Raw genomic sequence first — 25841 nt, forward strand, 5'->3', positions numbered from 1 at the left:
GGGTCTATGCAGTATTTGGATGTGGTACGAGCTCAACAGGTTTATGTAGACCGTACGTCTCAGGTCAGAAAGACCAGAGATCTTTTTGTTTTATATGACGCCAATAAAAGAGGGTAGCCTGCTTCAAAGCAGTCAGTTGCCTGGTGGATCAAGTCCACGATTTGTGAGGCTTACATTTCAGCCTCTCTAGCAGTTCCGCAGAACTTAAGGGCACATTCTACTAGGGCAGTGGGTGCCTCCTGGGCGGCTAGACATGGGGCGTCGGCGGAGCAGTTGTGTAGAGCGGCGACTTGGTCTTCCGTCCACACATTTACTAAATTTTATAGATTTCAAGGCTTTGCATCGGCCGATGTAAGCTTTGGTCGCAGGATTATGCGTGCAGCTGGTCCAGAGCATTCCCACCTTTGAGGAAGCTTTGGTATATCCCGAATGTCTTGCAGTGTCCCCAAATGGCAGGGGAAGAGAAAATTAGATTTTTGCTCACTGTAAAATCCATTTCTCTGACTCCATTGGGGGACACTGCGCACCCTCACTTGCTCTGTATATAGTTCTGTGTGTGAAAACTTTGGTTATGGTTCTTTATAGTTTAAGACCTTTCCAGCTTATATTACCTCCTTTTACGTTCACTCTTGGTTATTCAAAACTGAGGATCTCACTGGAGAGGAGGGGCATAGCAGGGGAGGAGTCCAAAGACTTAGCAGTTAAAGTGACAAGACTCCTGAGCCCACTACTATACCCCAATGTCTCGCGGTATCCCCCAATGGAGTCAGAGAAATGGATTTTACGGTGCGCAAAAATCTCATTTTTCCATTGTTTGTAGATATCACTTGCCTCTGGGTGCAGGAACTACAGGGCCATGGAATATAATTGGGAGACTCACACAGGACTTTAACAATTCTTGTAGGCTTTATTCCATATTTGAAGAAGTCAACATTTCGGGCTTCACACAACTTTTTATCAAGACACAGTAAACCAAATATTGTGAGAGTGAACAAATCATATAATCGCCACCTGTACATATTGGCTGGTGCAAAGCTCACAATAAGGTAAATAGAACAAAGCAAACTCAAACAGCATTGATAAAGAGTAAACTAACATGTCCATAAGAAAATGAACAAATTATGGCTTACTAGAGAGGAGTTGAAATACTGTCAATGAAGATCAGACACTTGACATTACAAGAAATTGAGCTCCTATTGCTAGGCATAATTAAGGATTTATTTCGGTAGTAACATGTTACATTGCATTGTAATTGAACACAGCAGCCTACAAGAATTGGAAAAGTACTATGAGTACCTCCTAAATAAATATATATTTATTGATCAGTCACAACATTTAAACCACTAATATTGAGTTGGTTTCCCCCCCCCCGACTTCCCCCCCCCCCCCCCCCCGTGCAACCAAAACAGCTCTGATGTGTCCAGGCACGGACTCCACAAGACCTCCTGAAGGTGTCCTGTGGTATCTGGCAGCAAGACAATAGCAGTAGATTCTTTAAGTTCTGTAAGGTGCGAGGTGCAGCCTCCATGGCTCGGACTTGTTTTTCCAGCACATCCCACAGATGCCCACTCCTAATGAGATCTGAACTCGTCATGTTCCTCAAACCATTCCTGAACATTTTTGCAAATCCTTTTGAAAGAGGGCACTGCCATTAGGAATACTGTTGCCATGACGGGGTGTACTTGGTCTGCAGCAATATATAGGTAGGTGGTATGTGTCAAAGTAACATACACATGAATGCCAGGACCCAAGGTTTCCCAGCAGAAAATTGCCCTGAGCATCTCGCGGCCTCCGCCAGCTTGCCTTCTTCCCATAGCACATCCTGATGCCATCTCCTTCCCCTGATAAACAATGCATGTGCACACAGCCAGCCACATGATGTAAAAGAAAACGTGATTCATCTGAACAGGCCACCTTTATACATTACTTCATGGTCCAGATCTGGCAATCGCATACCAATTGTAGGTTCTTTTGGCGGGGACAGGAGTCAGCATGGGCACTATGACCGGTCTGCGGCTACGCAGCAAGCTGCAATGCCCTATGTTCACCTTTCTATCATAGCCAACATTAACTTTTTCAGCAACTTTGTCCCTCTTCTGTGGGATTTCACTAGATGGGCTAACCTTCCCACCCCCACGCACATCATTGAGCCTTGGGCTCCCAAGACCTCATCACCAGTTCAGCTCTTGTCCTTTCTTGGACCATGTTTGTTCGGTACGAACCGCTGCATACCAGAAACACCCATTCCTGATTTGTCCCTTGTGAAAGTCCCTCAGATTCTTGCACTTGCCCATTTTTCCTGCTTCCAACACATCAACTTCAAGAACTGATTGTTCACTTGCTGCCTACTATACTCCACCCCTTGACAGGTGCCATTATAACAAGATGATCCGTGTTATTCACTTGTCAGTGGTTTTAATGTGTCTGATTGATGTGTGTGTGTGTGCAACTGAAAGTGTAAATTTTCTTGCTGCTCCTTTTACAGTTCTTAGATCAGAACTGGAATGGGGGGATTCTTCATCTAAGGATACATATAGCACTGGGGTACTACAGCGGTAAGAAAGCATATGGTTGTTATATAGATCTTGCTCCAGTCACCTCTCCTTTGGCGTATAGACCAGCAAAGCACAAGCATTTTACTGTTCTTGGTATGATATGGGGAGATTTCTCTCTTAAGCCCTGTGTAGCAAGGTTGGTAGACAAAGGGGGACTTTTCCAATGATGTTAAAATCTTTAAAGTAAAATGAATTTAGTATTGAATCTTGTACTTGTTGCTTATGGGAAGCAGTGATAATTTGCATACTGAAATATCAAGTGCCTTCCATTGTCAAGTCTCGAACTGTGTACCTTTCCAGCGTATTGTACATTCCACTTTCACCAGAATGTTGTAATTGTTTTTTACTTGCGTTCTTAATCATGTGCAACTAATGTTTTTATATGATCAGGGAAACCCACTTGGACGGTGCAGCTTTTTTTTTTAACAAGTGTCTTGTGAATAAATCAGAAATTCAGAGCAATGTTTGGTGCCCTAACCAATTCTTGATTTTTGCATAAGTGAAACAAGTCCTAATTAACATGTAAAAAACAAATTGCACTTCTGAAATGTAGATATTTATAGGCTGTTTTAAAATGAACACCAGGTTTTCAGGTAAGCATGATGTAGTGATTTACACTTTTTCAGGTTTTTAATTTATATTGCAGCCACTAACACATCTTAAGTAAACTATTAGATCAAAAAAATGTACATTTCACTATGTTTGAAGGTTATAAGGGTTGTGTGACTGCTCAACACTCAAAGCTTAAGATTTAAAGAGCTCCAATTGCATATACACACTGGGGGCAATTGTGTTGTTGGCTGAATCAAATTTATGACCATACAGTCTATAAACTAAATTGCACTGAGCCAGCACACAAATTGGATGCTTCACTGTGTTTTGCTGAAAGGTTTATTTTAAGTACTTAACCAGTTTACTACGTCTTTCTTACTGTTTTTAAAAAAATTTGAAAACTACTAAACCTTTGCATCGGTCTGCCTATAGTATTTGGCATGGACAAGACAATAAGTGTGTGAGAGTAGGAAAAATGTTTTGTAAAATAGTTATGCTATGTGGTTCATTAGCTTAATCTGCTTGGATGCATAATATAACATTAACTAAAGATTCTGATAAATAGAATTATAGTGCAATATTTGGGCATTTTTTTTTGCATTGTAAACTACTTTCCGTTTACTTGTAGACCACCTGAAACCTGACCTTGGGAAGTTTTGGTTATTGAAATACTATAATCCTTGTGTGATATTTGTAATTAAAGACACACTCAAAGCAATCAAGTGTTTTTTATTTTTGTTTGCTTAGAACAATTTAAGGCATTATAAATTTTATATCACTTTAATTGTTATCACTATTCATATCATGGATTGATTCCACTATGGTGGTGGTCATTCTACTTCTGTAATTAATCTGTTAAAAAAAAGCAAAAATTTTTTATTCCAGTGATGGGCCGGGGGGGCCCCCCATGCCGCTCTGTCTCACCGCTGTTCAGGCCGGCCGGCCCCCAGATGCTCTATTGCTTGATTAACCACCTGTGCGCCCCCCAGCTGAAATCAGCCAGCCCGCGCCTGTTCCAGTGCCATGCATTTTACACCATGTTCTTCAACTTGCCATCACATTGTTGCTTTACTGGGTTTTGCTTGAAATTTATGCCAATAGCTTTAGAATAGTTTCATACTGGCATTTTGTACTAGCGCTGCACTATAATTTTAAATATTTTAGGCACTGCTGAAAATACACTTTCACTTTCTATGAACCTATGTATCTTCTATATATGATTACCTGTGTACACTGGACTTCTTCCTTGAAAGATCAGTAAGCATAGCCACTAGCTGGGAACTGGGGGAGAGGTTGACATGTTGCACGTTTTAAAAAGGTTAGATACCTTATATGGCAGAGAGTACTTTACTACCCATAGCTTCTTTTGGGCATGTGCAGAGTGATTTTACACAAAGTACAGCATGTGTCGGCATAAGTTGCTTAATGAATAAGGCCCAATATGTCGTGTATTTTATGATGTGTAAGGGAAGACTAATATTTGTTTATATTACTCTGAGAATTATATAGCATAAGTAGTGTATGGAGGAGCTGATGTATTTTCCCCTCTCCATTTTGTTGAGCCGGCTCTTCCAGTTGCGTTGCCATGACACATACACATATCAGCCACTTTTAGTATTGCATATTTGTTCTTTAATGCAAAGAATTACTTCCCCTTGTGCTGTTTTATTTGTTAGTGGAACAAATGGCTTCTTCTGTAGAAATAGTGTCTTCTGAAAATGAATTACATACAGATGTTTCAGTTGGCCTTTGTTTCTTTTTCTTCCAGCAACATCTGCAGAGAAAAGAAACTGCATTATTTTCGTTAAAAACTGTAAATATTACAAAACGAGCTGCACTTGGTAGGCAGTTCCATTTATAGTTGCAGTAGCAGTTACCATTAAGAATTTTTATTCCCCATTTCAGCCCACATGAATGCCTTAATACTAAATCAGCTGACTAGAGACAGGAAAAAGTTGACACCCCTGAAAGGTATATAGTGTGACTCCTCCTTTCCTTCCTCAAACTGAGTAAGACCGTGGCAGAGCAGTCAGGGGGTTTTTGTTTGTTTTGAAGGCTTACCTTTATCCCAGAGAGGATTTGCAAGGTCCTCGTGTCTATTCCAGATGGATCGGCCCACTAGGGCATGGAGTGATTCCCCAGGGCCATTCCCAAAGTTTTAGATGCAGTAAGAGTTACAGGCGTTTTAGGAAAGCCCTAGTAATGGATGTTTGTGTTCTTTTAGATTTTAGCTACCTTAGGTCTGTAATTTATTTCCTTCTTGGGGAAGGATAGAAAACTAGTAAATTTATGTAATCATGTTTGTGTAGCATGTGAAAGTATCCAGTGATTAAAAGGAAGCCTTATGTTTAGAGTGTATCCTTAAAGGAAATAGCCCGGTGCAACCCCCAGAACATTATAAGGAGTTATTAGTTGGATTTATGATGTTATGTGTCTACAGAGAAGCTTCAGTAAACCCAAGGAGTTAAATGGACAATATCGCAGACTGGAGTAATGTACAGGAATTGTCTTCAGAGGAATCTATAATTTTGTGTAGGGCAAGCTCATCTGACACTGAAGAAGGGGAAGCTAAAGAGGATTCCAGGGCATTTAATATTAAGACTGGATATTTAAATTTAAAAATATTAATAAAAGTATGGGTATACAGCATACACAATCTCCATCTACTTTGCTTGATTAAAACAAAAACCGTATAATTGCACAGTGTTCATAGTACACAGTGATTAAAGAATTGCTGAGTTTAATCAGAGAAACACTCTAATATGGAAAGATTGGACTTGTAACCCTTTCAGGAAGAAGAGACTTCCATGGAATTCAGTACCTAAATTAGATTCTGCAGTAGCTTGCTTGTCTTCAAAAACTGCTAAAAATATGGAAATTATGAGAAACAAATTGACTAACTATGTCAAGCATTGCTGGATAGTAGTAGGCTCTCAGAAGTATAGCTTACATAATGGTAGACAGAAAAGCACTCTGGTTAGTCTCGTCAATGGACAGCAAATTAGCAATCTAAGAACTGAGTAACTACAGTCCCCTTAGAAGGGGAGTTTTCTGTTTGGTAAAAAACTGGATATCATTCCAAAAGGTACAGAAAGTAAATACATCAAGTAAACCATAACTTATTCTCCAGGCAAACTGTATACTAGATAGCATGTAGTCATTTCACCCAATCGACTTGTGGAGACTTGGACACTTACTTCATAGGGCCAATGGGTCCAGCACTTTGCAAGCAATGGCTGCAAAATAGAATGTCTGTGCCCAAGAAAAAATGTTTTTGTAAAAATCATGGAGCCCACAATCTCCAGTGCAAATGGAAGCTTTATGCAGCAGTCTACAAGCAATTTTGAATAAATGGATAATTTGTCCAGTACTTATCAATCAAAAGGAAACCGACTTTTACCCCATAATATTTCTGGTAGAAAAGCAGTCTGGACGCTTTCAAACTGTTCTAGATCTGAGTAAGATTTAAGCAGCTTGTGAAAAGAAGACACTTCTGCATGGAGTCTGTAAACTCATGTTACAGAGCAGTATAGGAAGCAGATTTATTTACATCAATAGATTTAAAGGAAGCCTAGTTTCGCATTCCAATTGCACCTTAGATTCTTTAATCTGGCACACCGTTTCCAGTTTGCTTGTCTACCATTTGACCTGAAAACCTCTCCCAAAACAGTTACACAGTTACTGGTGGTCCGGAGGACCGCTCTCGGGAAACAAGGAATTGCAGTTTTGCCATATGTGAATGGTGTCTTGGTAATGGGAAAGAACCAAACCAAAACCAAAGCACTCAAGGTATTTTAATTTTTACAGGAACATGGCTGCATCATAAACGTTACAAGTAATCTTCTTGTGCTGCTGTTGCATTAGGAATCTACAACTAGATGTAGTCAAGTGGAGCGCCATCCAGAATTCCTGAATCAACCTTTTAAGTTTTACACAGCATCAGAAAGTGTCTGGACTAGTGTTGAAAATCAATATTAAAGAAAAGTAGGGTACCCCTCTGAGAACCAGAATGGACTGTGGTGATGACAGATTTAAGAGCCAATGGCTGGGGAGCTTATCTGAACACAAAAGTAATATGAGGTGTATGGCATCAAAAGGAAAAGAGACTACATGCATGCAAACAAACTGGAAGCAATAGCACATACAATACAACACTTTATGACTCAACTGCAACACAATCATCTAAGGATATTTTTAGACAATCTGATGGTTGTAGCCTTAATAAACAGACAAGTAGGCACCAAGAACAAACACATGATGGCAGAAAACAATCTAAAGTTCCTCTCGGCACTTCAGATGGCGGGAAAGAACAACAAAGTGGCAGATTATGTCAGCTGGTATAAGATCCATCAAGGAGAATGGTCATTGAAGAGTGAAGTAATTCAGCAAATGGGTACATTTGGTATAATACAGATTTCAGGGCAACAAATACCGAAGTGAAAAGATTCTATTCCTTACACATGGACTCAAAAGCGAAGAGAATACTGTATTTTACCATTTAAAACAAAAACGTGGTTTAGCCTGACTGCTTGGCTGATCTTATGCCAGGTATGGTGGCCCACTTGTTACCTCCAATCTAGATCGTCGCCTCCTGTCTTATTCAAGATATCTGTGTTAGCAAATTTAGTTCAATGGGTAGTATGTGTGAATATCCTTCCTTGCTAAATAATCTATTTGATGATGATGGCCATGATCAATGGTACAAACAACAACATTTTGCAGTAGTTACAACATTCCACACTAACCTAGTTTACACCCTTATCCCAGATGTATTAAATATGAGCTCTGGGTTCAGTGTTATACCAGAAACAATAGGAAGTAAAATAAAGTGAACACTCAATTGAAATGTTGGGCCTTGAAGACCTTGATTGCTAAAAGCAGTAAATTAGGGTGGCTTTATGTATTTATGAACGGATATAAACTGAATTCACTTGAGCTCACACCCCGTCTTCACTAATGCATAGGAGCCAGCTCTGTGTGTGCTTGAGCATCCCCCATTATTTGTGCTACCAAATCCTATTGTTATGCATACCAGTTTTCAGTCATATGTGCTGGTTAGCGAGAGAACCCCTAATAATTTTAAAAGTTGTCTATTCAAAACTAATATATTACAAAAATTGGCTGATTAACACAAAGGGGCATATTCAATTAGCTTTCGGATCGTTACCGCGAAAAGTGCGCGTTCTTGCGGGTATTACGGTACCGCATTAACGCGGATTTTCGTTCGCAACCCTATGGGCTGCGAACGAAAATCCACGTTATTGCGGTACCGTGTATTACGTTTCGCGGCTGTTCCGGCGCGTTACCACGAATCCAAAAGCTAATTGAATATGCCCCAAAGTGTTATGTTAATAAAAACACATGGATGTTGATATTTCTTTGAAAGTATAAGAGAGCCAACTCTGTCTCCCCGTTCTCTTCAGCAATGGAAAAAAATAACGCATGCTCATAACATTTCCAGGATGGTGGAACCACCTCCCAAAAGTGAAAGAGTGCGTATCCTTGATTTAATACCCATATTCCCCTCTTATGCTCCTATACTTCTTACCTCACCTTGTAAGGGTATAATTGTTGATACCTGGAACTTCCTCAAAGATCTTCGTGTGACTCTTTCAGACTTATAAGGCAGAACAGACCATTCAGAGGCTGAATTCTCAAGAGTTTGCTTTGTTACATAATGAGCTTATTAAACTCCATGAAAAGCAGCAGCAAGAGGTGGTACTGAAAAGCATACAATACAAAACTGCAGAACCTTTCCAGAGGAAATAACAATGGCCAGGACATACATCAATAAACTCATTGCCATTATCGCCTTGTTGGTGTTTGGATAAAGATGCAGGAACAAGTCTGTGTAAACCTGAGATTTGATTATTTTCTGCTACTGGATTTCTGTATTTGACTTTGTTCACTGGGCCTTTCTGTTGGATCTCTGTCTGCCCTTGAACTCCTGGAATGTTTCTTGACTTCGTTTACCCCTCCTTCCTTCCTCTGACCCAACTTGCAAATGACCATTCAATTTTGTGTCCTGTTATCTTGTTTTGTTCGCATGTTGTTCCAATGTTGCGAGTTTCCTGACTCCAGGGGGCATCCAAATACCAGTGAACCATGTGGTTCTGGGAAAGGTGGCCGCTAACGGTGAAAAACATCCCGCTCCATAGGTTCTGTATAGGAGTTATTATTTGCTGATTGTGTGGTTCATAACAACTAGCCATTTATCCCTCATGTTACCTTATGCTACGTCTATAGCTTATTTATATGTTTTATATTCTATGTAGAACCCCAGATTTCACAATATCTAATCCATCTAAAGAAGATTCTCTCTGCATATTTAAAAATTAGACGGACCATACATCTTTTATGTTTTAACTTATGTATAAGTGTATGCTCATTAACGTGATAACATATCTCGCTGGGTTGGGAACTCTTTAACGGTGCAGATAATTCCGACACCGAGGAGTACTACACTTACATTACGAATGTGGGAAAAAACGACTGCAATGTAAGTAAACTTGCCTCCAAACCAATGCTGTAGATCTCCAATCGCAGCAGAATGGTGACTCAGTTATTCCGACTAGTCAGGTGTCCGTCAGTAGATTTTCATGTCATCGCGACCTGTATCACTTTTAATTTAAAGCGCAATGTAGGGTTAAGTGTTTAAGCACTTTAACCTGTGTGGGGTCCTGACATTTCCACTTTAAATTAAGTGATACAGGTCGCGATGACGTGGAAATCTACTGACGGACATTCGGAATTTAAGTGTAGTACTCCTCGGTGTCGGAATGGTGGTAATTGTGAAAGCAAATACCACCGATCTCGCCTACAACAATGGGTTAGGTGTGATAAGCTGCCTCATTATTCATGCTCTTCTTTTTTTTTTTTTTTTTTTCTTTCTAACTGCTATGTAACCTCTCCAATCCCTATCCAATCTTCTACTCAGTCATCAAGTCTTCTATTACTTATAAGTCACATTTTATTAATGCTTAATGTTAATGTGTGTTTCTTGACTAAAAACTCACTAGTGACTCAAAGGGAAAGTAGCGTATCATGACATATAAGCTAAAACTCTCACTTTAATATCACTAAATGCCCCTAGCACTGGTTGAACCAGATTTTTGAACATCGTGTTTAGATTTCCAGAAAGACAGTTTTCTGATAACTATTAATTGACAGATCCTGTTCCCTTAAGGTACTCACCTTCCTCACTCTCCATTGACAACACTACCTTCTCCTCAGGTCTGCTAGTCTCCAAGGCTTCAAACGTTCCCTAAAATCTCATCTTTTCTTCAAAGCCTGCCCATCTTCCTCCTACCTTATACCCATTGCCCCACACACCTAGTCACCCTCTTTTATGTCTGCCCCTCCATTCTAGATTGTAAACTGTCATGGGCAGTGCCCTCTTTCCTCTCATTTCCTAGCTTAACCTTGTCCTGTCAACCATGGCATCACTGAGGTACCTTCTGCCTGATCTCTCCTCTTACAGCATCTCAAGCCTTGTCATTGCACCCATGTTCCCAGACACTGGCTTGCTTCATGCGAGGTTGCTCCCTGTTTGCCACTGCCCCCACAGCACTATGTAATTTTGTTCTTTTTGTAATGTGTTTTATTTTTTTCCCCAGTTCGGTGGTACTATTGGGGGACACTGTGACACATTGGGGGTAGTAGGTGGTCCTGGATTCAGAAGCACTTTAAATATTAAGCTTGTTGAGTGTTGCTCCACCCCTACAATACCCCAGCCCATAGGAGTATTCAGTTTATTTTAAGTGCCCTTAGGAGTCAGGCATGTTTCTCAGGGCTCCTGCCCTTTATTTTAATCGTTTTAAACTTTATTTTCCACTTTCATTTTTTAATTTTTATACTTAGATGTGCTGGGCTCTGGGATGCCTTCTGTGGATAGCCTGCAGCCTCCTTCACCCCCAGCACTACTGCATTTATTTTTACAGATATGGCAGCCGGCTGTCAGTGGTGCAGGCGGCCAGTGCTGACCTATTGACAGTTGCTGCAGTTGCATTCCCTCTAGACAGCAAGCATTGCGGGACAGGGGGAAACAAAGCAGCCACAGCAGATCTCCATTGAATCAGAGAGCACAGCCTTGGCTGCACTTAGTCAAAGGGGACGCAGTAAAGGAACAGAGTCTGCTGCCCACAGACTTCCTATTCCTTCATGATTTGGATAGGAAGCAGAGGTCCTCCATTCTGCGCCCTTCCTACTGGCGCGCTTCCTTAGCAGAGACTCCATTTTCAAACCCTATACACTGCATCTTGCTCCCTTGCTATGCTACTCCATACAGGACAGTTTTTATTTTTTTTGTTTGTTTGGTTTTTTTAAATTTCCTGTTTTTCTTTTTTATGTTTAACAATAGTATGTGAGTGTGTGAGTGAGCCTGCCAGTGTGTGTGTATGTGGTAGCATTTCCAGACCAGGCATGTCGATTGTCTGGGTAAACAAGGAGATTCAGTCCTGGGCCGAACAGCTAGAGAAGGGCCTGTGTGACAACAACCCACAAGTTGAGTTACTGGTATTGACAGATCATATTTTAGAGAAGCAGCTGAATTTCTGGGCCATACATCTTGGACACTATGTCTGTTATATCCAAGCTATCGGCGCTCATTATAGCAGCTTGGCACTCCTTATGACTTTGGTCCACAGACGCGGATTCCAAGCGGACCTTAGAAGCACTATCCTTTAAAGCTGTGTTCCTCTTTGGAGCTCGGTTAGACCAGCTTATCCAGAAAAAAGACCCCTTTTTACTGGTTTCCCAGAAAAACCTAAACATTCTAGGTTTCGGTTGTCTCATCGGGAGAGGGTTTCATTGGGGCTGCGTGCCCAGAAGACAAGGGAACCCAAGGCCGACAAAGCTGATCTAAGCATGGTGTGACCCCCAGCCAATGGGAATGTGGTGGGAGCCTGGCTCATGCGGCTTCAGGAAAAATGGCTGGAATCATTCTCCGATTCATGAGTGCGGGAGATTGTCACTCAGGGATATATTTTTGACCTGCTCCACTTCCCACACCACTGATTTTTCACCACAGGCCTTCTAGCCTGCAGTCTCCTGCACAAAGCATGCTGAGAGACAATCCAGAAACTGCTGGATTCCGGGATAATCGCTCTAGTTCCTCCGCTGGAAAGAGGTTTGGGGTTTTACTCCAACCTTTTTCTAATTCTGAAGCCGGATGGATCCTTAACTTAACAACCCTCAACAAACGGGTGTGAGTCCTGGGCTTCAGGATAGAGTCTCTACAGTCTGTCACCGTGGACGTGGAACCAGGAGAGTTCCATGCTTCACTGGACATCAGGGACACTTTCCTCCATGTTTCAATATGGCATCATTACCTCCTCCACTTTGCGGTGCGGGACGCCCACCACCTGTTCTGGGCGTTACCCTTATGGTTTAAATACCACCCCAAGGGTTTTCACCCAGGTGAATGTCGCCGTGGCCATGGCCTTCTCCGCTCCCAGGGAGTCAGTTATTCCTTACTTGGATGACTTTCTGTTGAAAGCACCATCCTACCAAGTAATGACCCGTCGGCTGCAATTTACGATGTCCTTCCTGGGGCATGCGGTTGTTGGGCACCATGGTCTCTGTTTTATTGCTGCTCTCCAGTTCTAGGTTCTTTAGGACCTCCAGGAGGCGCTTCTCCCCATAAATGTGCTGGAGTTTTGGGCTGTTTACAGAGTGCTCATCTAGGCCCAAAGGTTTCTGGCGAGCAAGCCGCTGAAGGTCCAGTCGGACAATGCGACACAGAGGCCTACCTGAACCACCAGGAATGCACCCACAGCTTCACGGCCATGAAGGAGACATCCAAGATAATGTCGTGGGCAGAATGTTATGTTCCGGTGATCTCGGCCATCTTCATCCCAGGGGTGGAAAACTGGGAGGCCGACTATCTCAGTCGCAACAAGGCCCATCCAGGAGAATGGTCCCTGCACAGGGACGTGTTCCACCTCGTTCAGCGTATGGGTCTGCTAGACATAGATCTCATGGCGTAGCATCTGAACTTCAAAGTCCTTCTGTTCTGTGGTATCCTGGGACATTTTTGACACTTACTGGCATCCGTAGACAGGAAGTGTGTTTGCATTCCACTGTGGAACGCATCGCTTCTGCGGATCCACACATACAGGCGCGACCGTTGCCACTACCTGGCCCACTCTGGAGTTCCTCTAGGAAGGAAATTAATGGACCTTATCGCATCTCCATCCAGCTATATTCCCACGCTAGTCTACCAACTTTAGTGTGAGTTTTGGTGGTGACACCCTGGAACTTTTTCTTCTCTCTCTTTTCATATATTTATTGTTTTACCGGCAATTGTTTTTATTATATAGGGCCGTCTTTGTTGTGGCCAATAATACTATTCATTAAACCGGTTTTACTATTTTATGCAAGTCTCAATTTCATCATTTGTATTGCCTAGATTTTAGATTGCCTATTTGTGTTTTAATATTGTATTGCATACACGTTTATACTAACACATACCCCTCCTTTTCCTCCCCCTTTCCCTCTATCTACTCTTCCCTCTACTTGTCCCTTCTTCCCCCCTTTTTTCTATTTTAAGTCATCCTGACTCATGTGGATACATCTAGGCTCTCCGGACTATCCCTTCATTGATGTACAGTTCATCTTTATTTTTTCCATTATTATTTTTTCCATTTTTGCCAGTACTGTAAAGAGACCTGATATCCATGTGACTTCATGCATTAGGGATTTTGCAACCAACTACATGTAGATTGATATTAATATTTTCTGTTACATCATACACTTATACACCACCTAAAGCTATCATATGGTTAACTGTTGTATTATATGGTTCTATATTATTTAATATCAGGTTGACTATTCATCTTATTGTGCTCTATTATCACCTTGCGAGCGCAGTCGGCACTTATTTGTTTATATGGTACCCGTTTCCCCCCGCTCCCTATGTTTCCGCGGATGCTCAAGAATTTGAAGCCTGAATGGGTGGTGGCCATTCTGGTGGCTCCAAATTGGCACCGCCGATCATGGTACTCTTCTCAGGATTGTTATAGGCCCTCCGTTCAGACTGGCTCTCTATCCCTACCTGCTTGTGTAAGGTCCTCTTCGCTGCCACTCATTAGGTTGGTTGACTTTGACGGCGTGGCTACTGAGACCCTAATACTTCGGGCTTGCGGAATCTCTCCCTCGGTGGTGAAAACCATGATTAAGGCCAGGTAAACTTATGCTGCAAATTATCTGGTATGGAAGGCATATATTCTCTGGTGCAAAGGGCTCCATTTCCACACTTCTTGATTCAACCTCTCCAGGTTGCTCACTTTTCTTCAGGCACGTCTTGACAAAGGCCTGTCAGTCTTTTTCCAGCACAAGTCAACTGGTATGCCAAAGGTTCATACCTTTCTGCAGGGGTTCTTCATGTTCAACCCCCGTTTGTATACCCAGTTGAGCTTTGGGACCTTAATTTGGTTGGTAGGGCTTTGGTCAAAGAACCTTTTGAACCGTTGTAATTAGTGGATCACCGTTATCTCACCTGGAAGGTAGTTTTCTTACTCGCTGATTCTTCTGCACGCTGAGTGTCTGAGATGCGGGCATTGTGGTGTTGTGCCCTCCCCCCTACCCTTTTTCTGGTCTTTTTATCAGACTGTAAAGTCCTAAAATTCGTCTCCCATTTTCATTTAAACCAGGATATTGTGGTGCCGACCTTTTCTCCACGCTCATGATCTTCGGATCCGTCCTTATTAATTATGGACACGGTCCGGGCTCTTTGGTGTTATGTGGATCGTACTGCAGGTATTCGCAAGATTACTAATTTGTTTGTGCTGTATGATGCGCACAAGAGGGGTTGGCTGGCATCTAGGCTGTCATTGGCTAGATGGATCACTTCCACTATCAGATTGGCCTATGTTCAGTCGGCTAGACCGGTGCCAGGGGGTTTGACAGCTCAGTTGGTGCTTCCTGGGTGGCGCATCACAGAGCTTCAAACAGTTGTTCTGGGCTGCTACGTGGTCGACTGTCCACACTTATGTGAAATTCTACATATTGCAGGGCTTTGGATCTCAGGATGCTAGCTTTGGCTGCAAGGTTTTGCGTGCAGCCGTTTCAGAGCAATTACCCCCTTTATGGGGTTTTTTTCAGATTCTCTGGTAATCACCTCTTACTCGAGCCTACAGGACTTTTCCTGTGCTGCTCCCCATGTATGGAATTCCTTACCACTCTCAGACTTTTCCACAGCTTTTTTAGCGATGACCTTATCTCAGATAACACTAATATACCCTCAGAGCTGTCCCTTGCTCTACTCTAAGCCACACTCGCTCTTCTTGTTTCAGCTGTGCCCTCTTCCACTTGCAATGTAAGTTCTCTAATAAGCAGGGTCCTTCATATCCTTTGTTTTCATGCCCACATTTATTTTGTCTTATTATTATTATTATCCTTTATTTATTAGGCGCCACAAGAGTTATGCAGCGCCGTACACAGCACAAACAGTAGACTAAACAAGGTGACACATTACAAACGGTTAACAAAAAATACCAAAACTTCAGAGACTCCAGGCAGGCTAATGCAGTAAAGACGGAGCAGAAGAGCTGGTATGGAAAACAGGGAAGAGGGCCCTGCTCAAAGGAGCTTACATCCTAAGGGAGGGTAGACAGATCTCAGGCACACAGGGAGCAAGTTGAAGTAAGTAGGGAGAGAACAGGGGGGCGGGAGGAGAAAGGGGAAGAACAGGTGCAGGAGAGGTTAGGTGGAAGGCTGGTAAGCTTTTAGGAACAGATAAGTTTTGAGTGCCCTCTTGAAGAAGGACAGATTGGGAGAAAGACGGATGGAGCGAGGGAGGTCATTCCAGTGAAGGGGGGCAGCACGGGAGAAGTCTTGGATTCTGGAGTGGGAAGAGGTGATCAGAGTGGAGAAGAGGCGACGGTCATTGGCCGAGCGCAGGGAGCGGGCAGGAGTGTGAATGGAGAGGAGGTTAGAGATATAGGGAGCAGTAGACTGGGAGAGAGCCTTGTAAGTGACGGTCAGGAGTTTGAAAAGGATTCTGTAAGGAATGGGGAGCCAGTGTAGGGCAAGGCAGAGAGGGGAGGCAGATGAGGAGCGGCGAGAAAGGAAGATGAGTCTTGCAGCCGCATTGATTATAGAGTGGAGGGGGGGCGAGATGAGAATGGGGGAGGCCGGTAAGAAGGAGGTTGCAATAATCAAGGTGGGAGATGATGAGTGCGTGGATGATAGTTTTGGTGGCATCCTGGGAGAGGAAGGGCCGGATGCGGGCAATGTTGCGTCGCTGGTAGCGACAGGCTTGGGCGAGGGATTGGATGTGGGGGGCGAAGGAGAGAGAGGAGTCGAGGGTAACGCCCAGGCAGCGGAGTTGGGTGACAGAGGAGATGGTGGTATTGAACAGATTCGATTTTACACCGCACCAAGCTTAAACCCCTTATAAGCCAGTTACATAAATAATGATTAATCATATAGGGGAGGTGCTCCAATACTAATGAGTCAACTAATCATATTGGAAAGAAAAAGAAAGAAATAGTATTTTGTGGGCACTCTTTTATACAAATAGTTGTTGTGTACTGTTATAATAAAATCAAATAAACTTTATTGTTGATTTTGTTAAAAATTGTCACATCGAAATATTAAAATTGATTAATGTAATTTTTGAACCTGTAGTAATTCAGTTAAAAGGTAGAATACTACCATGCTGGCTTGCTGCTATTAATCTATATAAATTGCGGCTGAAGAGTATAATAGAGTACACTTAATTGATATGAATCTATATCTAGGAGGTCCTATGCTAAATCTCTATTGCTATATATCAAAAGGGATCCGTGATTAAGGCTAATGAATAAGGAACTGAGGTAAGTATTGAATGGGATAGATCTGTGGTTCAGATAAACTAGTTGGTACGAAATATACCCTTTACTCCCTTATTTGGTGTCTATAAACCAATGTTCCTAGTTCCCACATCGAAAGGTGTAGCTTGATAATGAAAAAAGCTAAAAAATTGAGGACACCTATCTGTTATAATGATGTACACGGCTAGTTTCTAAAGTGCTCCTGATAAAGACAACCTGAAATCTAAATGCTTAAATGAACCTAATCCTTATCTAAGCCTATAATAATTATTAATGAAAATAGAGCAGCGAGCTCAGCGTTACGCTGAGCTCGCTGCTCTATTTTCATTAATAATTATTATAGGCTGATAGTTAGTACACGCTCATTTAGGAGATAAGGATTAGGTTCATTTAAGAATTTAGATTTCAGGTTGTCTTTATCAGGAGCACTTTAGAAACTAGCCGTGTACATCATTATAACAGATAGGTGGCTTTGGGGATGGGGGTAGGCGCAAATGCAGGGGAGGTGCGGGGGGCGGACCTGGAGGGGAGTGGGGAGGGAGTAAAGTGATAAAAAGCATTGGTGGTCAGTGACGGCAACAGGCAGCCCATCGCTAGCTGTGCGGCAAACAGGAAGCCTCACTTCACTTCCTGTTTGCCTGATCTGAGGAGTGACGCCGGACAGAGCAACTAAAGGTAAGTGAGCGGGGGAGCTGCCTGTACTAAACTATAGGGAGAAGAGGGAAAGTCTGCCTATGCTAAACTATAGGGAGTGGGGGCTGCACAGATTTCTTCTCTGGTTCTGTTTTATTTACCTTCTAATAAAGGTCTCATTTCCAAGTGGTAAATATATTGCAGAATCCTACACTTTAATTAAACCGCTTTCAATTCCTAGATGGAAGGAAGACGTAAAGCACACAATAGTGTACCCACCAGGTCCAAAATATTTTTCTGTGAGCACCAATTGCACTGAAACCAGTTTGCTCCTATTGATATGATATTTAGACCTAAGCAATTTACATACATTTACATTCATTTTAGCAACTTCCCCCCCGTGTTAGTGAAGGTCTGAGGAGACATCGGATCTAGAACATTTCTCATGTTTCTGTGCTAAACTAAAACCGCTGTGCTTTCTCAATCCTGCAAATCTCCTGACCTCCTTCAGCCTATGTGGATCCTTCAGGGGGTGAACCTTAACTGCTCCATGGAGACTTTTTAGAATTTAGAACTTCTGCATTTAAAGAAAGGGAATGTAACCATTTTCCAAAATGTATTCCACAAACATTTTCATTACTCTCTCTGGACATATGTTTAGCTAGTTCACAGCTGCTGTTTTCTACATAAAAACTATTCTAATTCCTAGATGGACATTTTTTAATCTCTGTAACCTCTAATTACATACTTTGCTGCTATATTTATAGCTTTTTCTGTTCACTTACTCCCAATTTCCAATAAAAACTGTTGACACAAAGCAATTGGTAAACTGGAATTGCAATAGAAAAGAAAATTGAAAGTTATGAATGTACCAATAGGTTAGAGGCTAAAGTCTCACCTGCGCAACTAGGATGTGTCACTTAGGGTGTTATCATGCTTCTAGGACGAGTTTTGGCTTCACTAAGAGGAAACTTGATCTGTATGCTAGTATTTTAAGGGTGCAACAGACTACCAATGACCAGTTTGCTTTAGGAAAATAGGGTGTTCTTGACATAAAAACAAGTGTGAAAGGGAATCCTTATGGGTAGCAAATGCACATGTTTTGTAGCATATCACTATGGGCATTAAGTCATTATATTTGACTTTATATATTGTACTAAAGTATTACTTGCTATTAATGTAGTAAAAATGTCTTATACCTTTATTTTTGTATAATAATGGTTACACTTCAAGTAAGATGAATATTTTATTTTGTTAAACTTACCCTCCACAAATAGCCAAGGTGAGAACAATACCTCCAATTGTTGGTGCTATAATCTGGATCATATTATTTCCTTAAAGACAAAATAACAACATAAATAAAAAATTCACATAATGTGTACTACATACTTGCTCACTCTCCTACAATGTCAGGGTAGGTCTCCCGGACTCCTGGGAGAGAAGGCCATTCTCCCGCATCCTATCCATTTCCTAGTGAAGTGGGCAGGCGAGGAGCCTAAATGGTGTGGTTTGCGGCACTTTGTCCCAGCCCCCCCTGCCGCAAAAATTATGCTTTTGCGCCATAACATCACAGGGGTATGGCCAAAATGACGCTGTTCACCCAGTCCCCTGCCACTTCACACCACCCCCTCCAGGATCTCCCAGAGGGCGTGGCTTCAAAGTTGATAAATATGATGTACTACTTTGAGCATGAAAAGCACAAGTTTAGGTGGTAGGAAATTTATGGGTTAAAACCTATTAGTTTAATTTTCTTCTTTGTTAAATCAATAAGCAAGCATAACAAGTTATTCAAACTCTATACACAAGCATTGGAGAACATTTGTATGTGCTAATATCACGCAGTCTAAGACCAAAGTGATTTGTGTATATTACATATTACTACTATAGACTGAAACAAAACATGTTTACATTTTTATTATGTCTGACTGCACCACATTGGCCAAAAGCACGAGGACACGAACTCCTTTTTAAGGTCCTGTGTTTGTTTTGTTTTCAATTTGACAGGTGGTAAAAATAACTGATTGGAAATTTGTACGTTCTGTATAAAAATGTGAAAATATATATTTAAAGAAATGCATAAAGATGTTTCAATTGATTGGTAATGACAGTTTTGGGAATGAATCAAATTTTAAATTGTGCCCTCTGCATATGAAACATGATTTGTGCTTTATACATACCATCACAAATTATTGGATCATTACATTTCATGTTATATTTCTGACAGGTCTGACAGTTGACAATCTCATATGATTCCATTTCTGTAACAAAAGATTTGTTTAAACAATACAGTGAATGGATAGCTATAGTACATTATGGACGTTTTTACACTGAGAAATCAATAATTAATTGAGAAAATGCTGTTGCAAAAATTTTGAAACTTGCAACTCCGGTTTCACCTGGATCAACTTGACTATTTGAGAACATGTCTATTTAAAAATATTGCATATTTCATGCACAAAGTAATGGGTAGTAGTTTTAAAATGAGCAAACCTTAGTTAATATGTCTATCCTATTTATAGGTCTCAGAATTATGCAACTATCCCAAACCAACTCAGTACTGCAAGTTTGACATTGACAAGCTTGGGGTGAGGGGCCTGCTGTATATTTTAAAGCACTATGGAGATTACCTTTCTGTTCATATCAAAATAGCATACTTGAATATGAGGCTTGTTTTATGTTGCTACAATTGAGGGGTTTGGGGTGTGTGTGTGTGTGTGTGTGTGTGTGTGTGTGTGTGTGTGTGTGTGTTCCAATGAAAACTTAAACAAAATGGTCTAGAGTGAATGTTATTGAATTGAGTATCAATCGCAATATAAATTCACTCTGAGAGGAAATTTAAATAATTGTGGTAATTGCTGATTTTAACACATTTTAAATTCACAAACTACTGTGGTATTTGTTGACTTTCTTTTTAAATGAATATAATCCAAATTTAATCGGTAGTTATTTCTAGAGCAAAGGGTAGAAAACTATTTATAATCTATTTAGAAAATTTTAATTTGTAACAGGTCTAGTTAAGAGAGGATAGATTAAGAATGAAACTTACCACAGGTGTTACATACTGAAATAAAAAGAGAAAAAAAAATGCATTAAAAACATTATTACATTGTTTTTTTACATGGAAGAGATAGACTTACAAATGCTGTTGATTGGGGTTACTATTCATCCCCCTCTACCCTCCGCCTCAATTCACCTCTCATTACCTCCTCCCATGCCCACCTCCAAGACTTCTGCCGTGCTGCCCTTAATCTTTGGAACTCCCCATCCTGCCTCACTCGACTCCTCAAACATTCAGTCCTTTAAACGCTCACTCCAAAACTCACCTTTTTAAATTTGCGTATCCTACCACCTCCTGGCCATCTTATCCATCACACCTATTCCTTCCTGCCCTCTCCGTTTTCTCCCAGTTGGTCCTGCTGTCTCTCATCAACCCTCCCTTTTAGAATGTAAGCACTCATGGGCAGGGTCCTCTCTACCTATTGTCTCATGTCTGTCTACTGTCTGACTCCTTCATGCATCCTGCCAGGTCTTTTGCTGCACTCTGTGTGAGTCCCCATAGCATTACGCACACTCATCTGTATTATTTATGTGTATTGCCTCATCTGTTACTTGCTTCTCTATCCCGTGCTATAGAATCTGTGGCCCCTTATTAATAAATAAAAAATAATGAGACCATGGTACTCTATTTTAGGAGTGTTGGTACAATCACATACTGTGGATTAGAAAGTTTCACTATCTGTCTGAACATGGTTTAAATTAAATTAGTCTCATTTTGTGAATTGGGGCAATTTGCAACTACAGATATGTTGAAATAAGGAGTTCACAATCATTCCATTTTGGTCCTCCATCTGTATTAGATCCGTATCACATACCCACATATAGATATAGATTATCTATCTATTGTGAACCTTGGCAAAACCATGTTGGATTGGAGGGGAGGTAAATTTCTGGCTGCAAAAAGTCATATATAGCAGCAGTATCTATTGAATATTTTGCACTACAAGTGCTTTGGCCTCATTAAAAGGGATTCAAAGCAGTCCACATATGCGGAGGGATGTGCACCGGCCACTTTTGGTGTCTCATGTTTTGGATTCGGATTTGCTTGAGGTTTTGGGTTCGGATTTGTTTCGCAAAACACCTGACGAAAGGTTTTGGTTCGGATTTATTTTGAAAAAAACAAAAAGTGTTAAAATCAAGTTTTTTTGTTTATTTTCACTCCTACGCTATTATTAACCTCAATAACATTCAATAACAATCATTTCCACTAATTCCCAGTCTATTCTGCAGAATCAGTGAACTTTGTAATATTGAGTACCAATGGACTTATACTGCAGGATTGTTTTTGAATATTTTTTTTTATTATTTATTTATTTTATAATTATTTATTTTTATTTTTTTTTATAACTTTTTTTAAAATTTTTCGTGCTGTGCTGTGTCCTTCTAAGGGCATTGCTATTTCCCCAGCACAGCACAGCACAGCACGAGATATAGCAGGACAGAGGACCACCTAACACAACCTCCCTCTACCCTGATCAATGCCCGAGAGAAGATGGCGGCGGCTAGCGGGGAATTTATAGGATCCGAGTATCGCGAGATCCGGCAGCGGGATTATGACTCAGAGCCTCGGTTTCAGTTTTGCAATTGGCGGGAATACCCGGATCCGTCGGCAACGTTCGGGTGGGCTCGGATTTCAGATATCCGAGCCCGCTCATCTCTACATATGCGCAGGATCAGCAAGCAAGTGCTGACACCAGTCCTGATGGTAGTCTTCCCTGTACGTCATCTGGTAAAGCATATGTAAAAGTACATAGTCTTTTTAAATCAGGAAAAAAAACACACACCCAAAAAAATTTACTGTGTTGAAGAGAAAAAGAGCTGTAACTGATAAAAAGTTAAATGGCGAGAAAAAAAAATTGCAGACAGATACCAAACTGCCTTTGTCCATTTCTTTTTATATTCTACAGTCTATGCAGGCCGTCTTTTTTTCTATTTAAGTACAGGTGGAGGGGGGCTCTGATGCAGACTTACACCAAACTGCCTTTGTCCATTTCTATTTAACGTACAGTCAATGTAGGCTGATTTTTTTCTATTTAACTACAAATGGAGGGTGTAATATACACCCAAAGACGATGGCTTCATTGCCAATAGTCAAAGATGAAGGAGGTAGACAACCAGGTTTGTCTGTATAATTTGCAGGCAAGTGTTAGAATTAAGGACGTTCTACCAGGGATTAAACTGTTTTTTTTATAATTTATTAGCTTTAGAATTACCTCACTTGTCCAAGAAACTGGTGGAGCACTAAATTAGGTTATTTTAGACCATAAAAATTTTATTTTTTTCAAATATAGCTAAACAAAACCAAAACACGCAAGGGCAGTTTTGCTAAAACCAAAACGTGGGGGTCAGTGACCATCTCTAATTTCCACTCTCATTACCTATCCTAGCTAATATACATTCATTTACACTCTATCCTATTCACCACACCAAATCTATATCTCTTCCCCTGCCCTCTCACCTTCTGTACAATCATGGCCAAAAAGTTTTGAGAATGACACACATATTGGTTTTCACAAAGTTTGCTGCTTCAGTGTTTTTAGACCTTTTTGTCATATGTTGCTATGGTATACTGAAGTAAAATTACAAGCATTTCATACGTGTCAAAGGCTTTTATTGACATTTACATTACATTAAGTTTATGCAAACAGTCAATATTTGCAGAGTTGTCCCTTCTTTTTGAAGACCTCTGCAATTTGCCCTGGCATGCTGTTAATCAACTTCTGGGCCACATACTGACGTCTGCCCATTTATTGATGCCTAATCAATGCTTGGAGTTTGTCAGAATTTGTGGGTTTTTGTTTGTCCACTCGCCTCTTGATGATTGACCACAAGTTCTGGGATTAAGGTCTGGGGAGTTTCCTGGCTATGGTCCCAATATTTCGATGATTTGATCCCCGAGCCACTTAGTTATCAATTTTGCCTTGGGACAAGGTGCTCCATCATGCTGGAAAAGGCATTGTTCGTCACCAAACTGTTATTGGATGGTTGGCAGAAGATGCTCTTGGAGGATGTTTTGGTATCATCATCATCAACATTAATTTATATAGCGCCAGCAAATTCCGTAGCGCTTTACAATTGGTACCATTCTTTATTCATGGCTTATGTTCTTAGGCAAAATTGGGAGTGAGCCTACTCCCTTGGCTGAGAAGCAACCCCACACATGAATAATCTTAGAATGCTTTACTGTTTGGCATGGCACAGGACTGATGGTAGCGCTCACCTTTCCTTCTCTGGACAAGTGTTTTTACAGATTCCCCAAATAATCTGAAAGGAGATTCATCAGATAAAATCAATTTACCCCAGTCCTCAGCAGTCCAAACTCTTTTTAAACAATATCAGAACCTTTTCCAGAAGATTAGTCTGTCCCTGATGTTTTTCCTGGAGAGAAGTGGCTTCTTTGCTGGCCTTCTTGACACCAGGCCATCCTCCAAAAGTCTTTGCCTCACTGTGCATGCAGATGCACTCACACCTGCCTGCTGCCATTCCTGAGCAAACTTTGCACTGGTGGTGCCCCAATCCCGCAGCTGAATCAACTTTAGGAGATGGTCCTGGCGCTTGCTGGACATTCTTGGGCCCCCTGAAGCCTTCTTCACAACTATTGAACCTCTCTCCTTGAAGCCTTTGATGATCTGATAAATGGTTGATTTAGGTGCAGTCTTACTAGCAGCAATATCCTTGCCTGTGAAGCCATTTTTGTGCAAAGCAATGATGACTACACATGTTTACTTGCAGCTAACCATGGTTAACAAAGGAAGAAAATTTCAAACAGCACCCTCCTTTTAAAGCTTCCAGTCTGTTATCCTATCTCAATCAGCATGACAGAGTGATCTCCAGTCTTGCCCTCATCAACACTCTCACCTGTGTTAACAAGAGAATCACTGACCCGATGTCAGCAGATCCTTTTGTGGTAGGGCGGAAATGCAGTGGAAATTTTGTTTAGGATAAAGTTCATTGTCAAGGCAAAGAGGTACTTTGAAATTAATTGCAATTCATCAGATCATTCTTCATGACATTTGATATGCAAATTGCCTTCATAAAGACTGAGGCAGCAGACATTGTGAAAAATATGTGTCATTCTCAAAACTTTTGGCCATGACTGTACTATCTTGTGTAACCAACTGTCTTTCAGCTATCTCCACATGGATGTCCCAATGCTATCTAAGACTCAAATCTCCCTCATTGTCAATAACAGCACAATTTCCTCAGTCTCCCAAGCCCGCTGCCTTGGTGTCACATTTCACTCTGCCCTCTGCTTTATTCCTCACATCCAAACTCTCCCAGTCCTGTGGATTCCACCTTAAAAACGTTCCCAGAATACACCCCCCTTTTTCTTTTTTACACAATATGCTACTAAAAGTCTTTTTCCATTTTCTCATTTTCTCCCGTCTTGACTACGGCAACCTCCTGCTAACTCTCATTCCCGACACCCATATATCCACCTTTTAATCCATCCTAAATGCTGCTGCAAGACTGATTTTTCCATGCCCACCGCTCCACATCTGCTGCACCACTTTCCAAATCCCTGCACTGGCTCACTGTGTCCTCCAGAATGCAATTCAAATTACTTACCCTTACCTACAAAGCCCTCAACCACACCACTCATTCATACTTCTCAAATCTTATATTAAAATACTCTCCCCACCACCTCTTCGATCAACCTCTGACCTTTGCCTTATCTTGTCTTTGGTAACCACCTACCTTAACCCTGATACTATTTACACTAATACACCCTCACAGCTGTCCCAATCTTCACTCCAAGTCACACTCGCTACTCTTGTTTTAGCTTCTTCTACTTAGCATGTAAGCAGAGTCCTTCATACCCTTTGTTTTCATGTCTGCATTTTTTTGTCCTTGTTTTATGTGTGTTCTGTTTGTCTTGCTGTACATCGCTGTGGAGCCTTACCAATGTACGCTATTAATATTGAATGTTAGTTATGCCCTCCTGTTGAACTTATTGAGATGATTTTAACATTAAAGTTTAAAAGTAAATGATCCATAATAAACAATTAGACATTTACCTTCGTTGTCCTAAGCTGCCAAAACATGAGCTGATCTGGACACTAGACATTGACGCTGAATAATAAGGTGGTCTGTAACAGTAGGTTACTGACAGTAAGCTAAACCCTGGCACACGCTGTAACCCCTGTGACAGGATGGTAAAGTAAACCATGTCCCGTTGCAGTCCAGATATTAACACAGGATGAGAGCTGCTAATAGCCACAATACATGA

At 41.2% G+C, this 25841-nt stretch overlaps 1 long non-coding RNA gene across 1 annotated transcript; it reads right to left on the minus strand.

Moving 5' to 3' along the window:
- Nucleotides 1–4772: 4772 nt before the first annotated feature.
- On the minus strand, nt 4773–20669 carry LOC142107329 (uncharacterized). The gene is made up of 4 exons (XR_012679942.1): nt 20601–20669; nt 19732–19812; nt 18819–18888; nt 4773–4881 (listed from the first exon to the last, which is right to left on the minus strand). It is a non-coding gene; the product is annotated as an uncharacterized LOC142107329 (long non-coding RNA).
- Between the last annotated feature and the right edge of the window lie 5172 nt (nt 20670–25841).

Source organism: Mixophyes fleayi, chromosome 11 (genome assembly GCF_038048845.1).
Source record: "Mixophyes fleayi isolate aMixFle1 chromosome 11, aMixFle1.hap1, whole genome shotgun sequence".
Classification (NCBI taxonomy): domain Eukaryota; kingdom Metazoa; phylum Chordata; class Amphibia; order Anura; family Limnodynastidae; genus Mixophyes; species Mixophyes fleayi.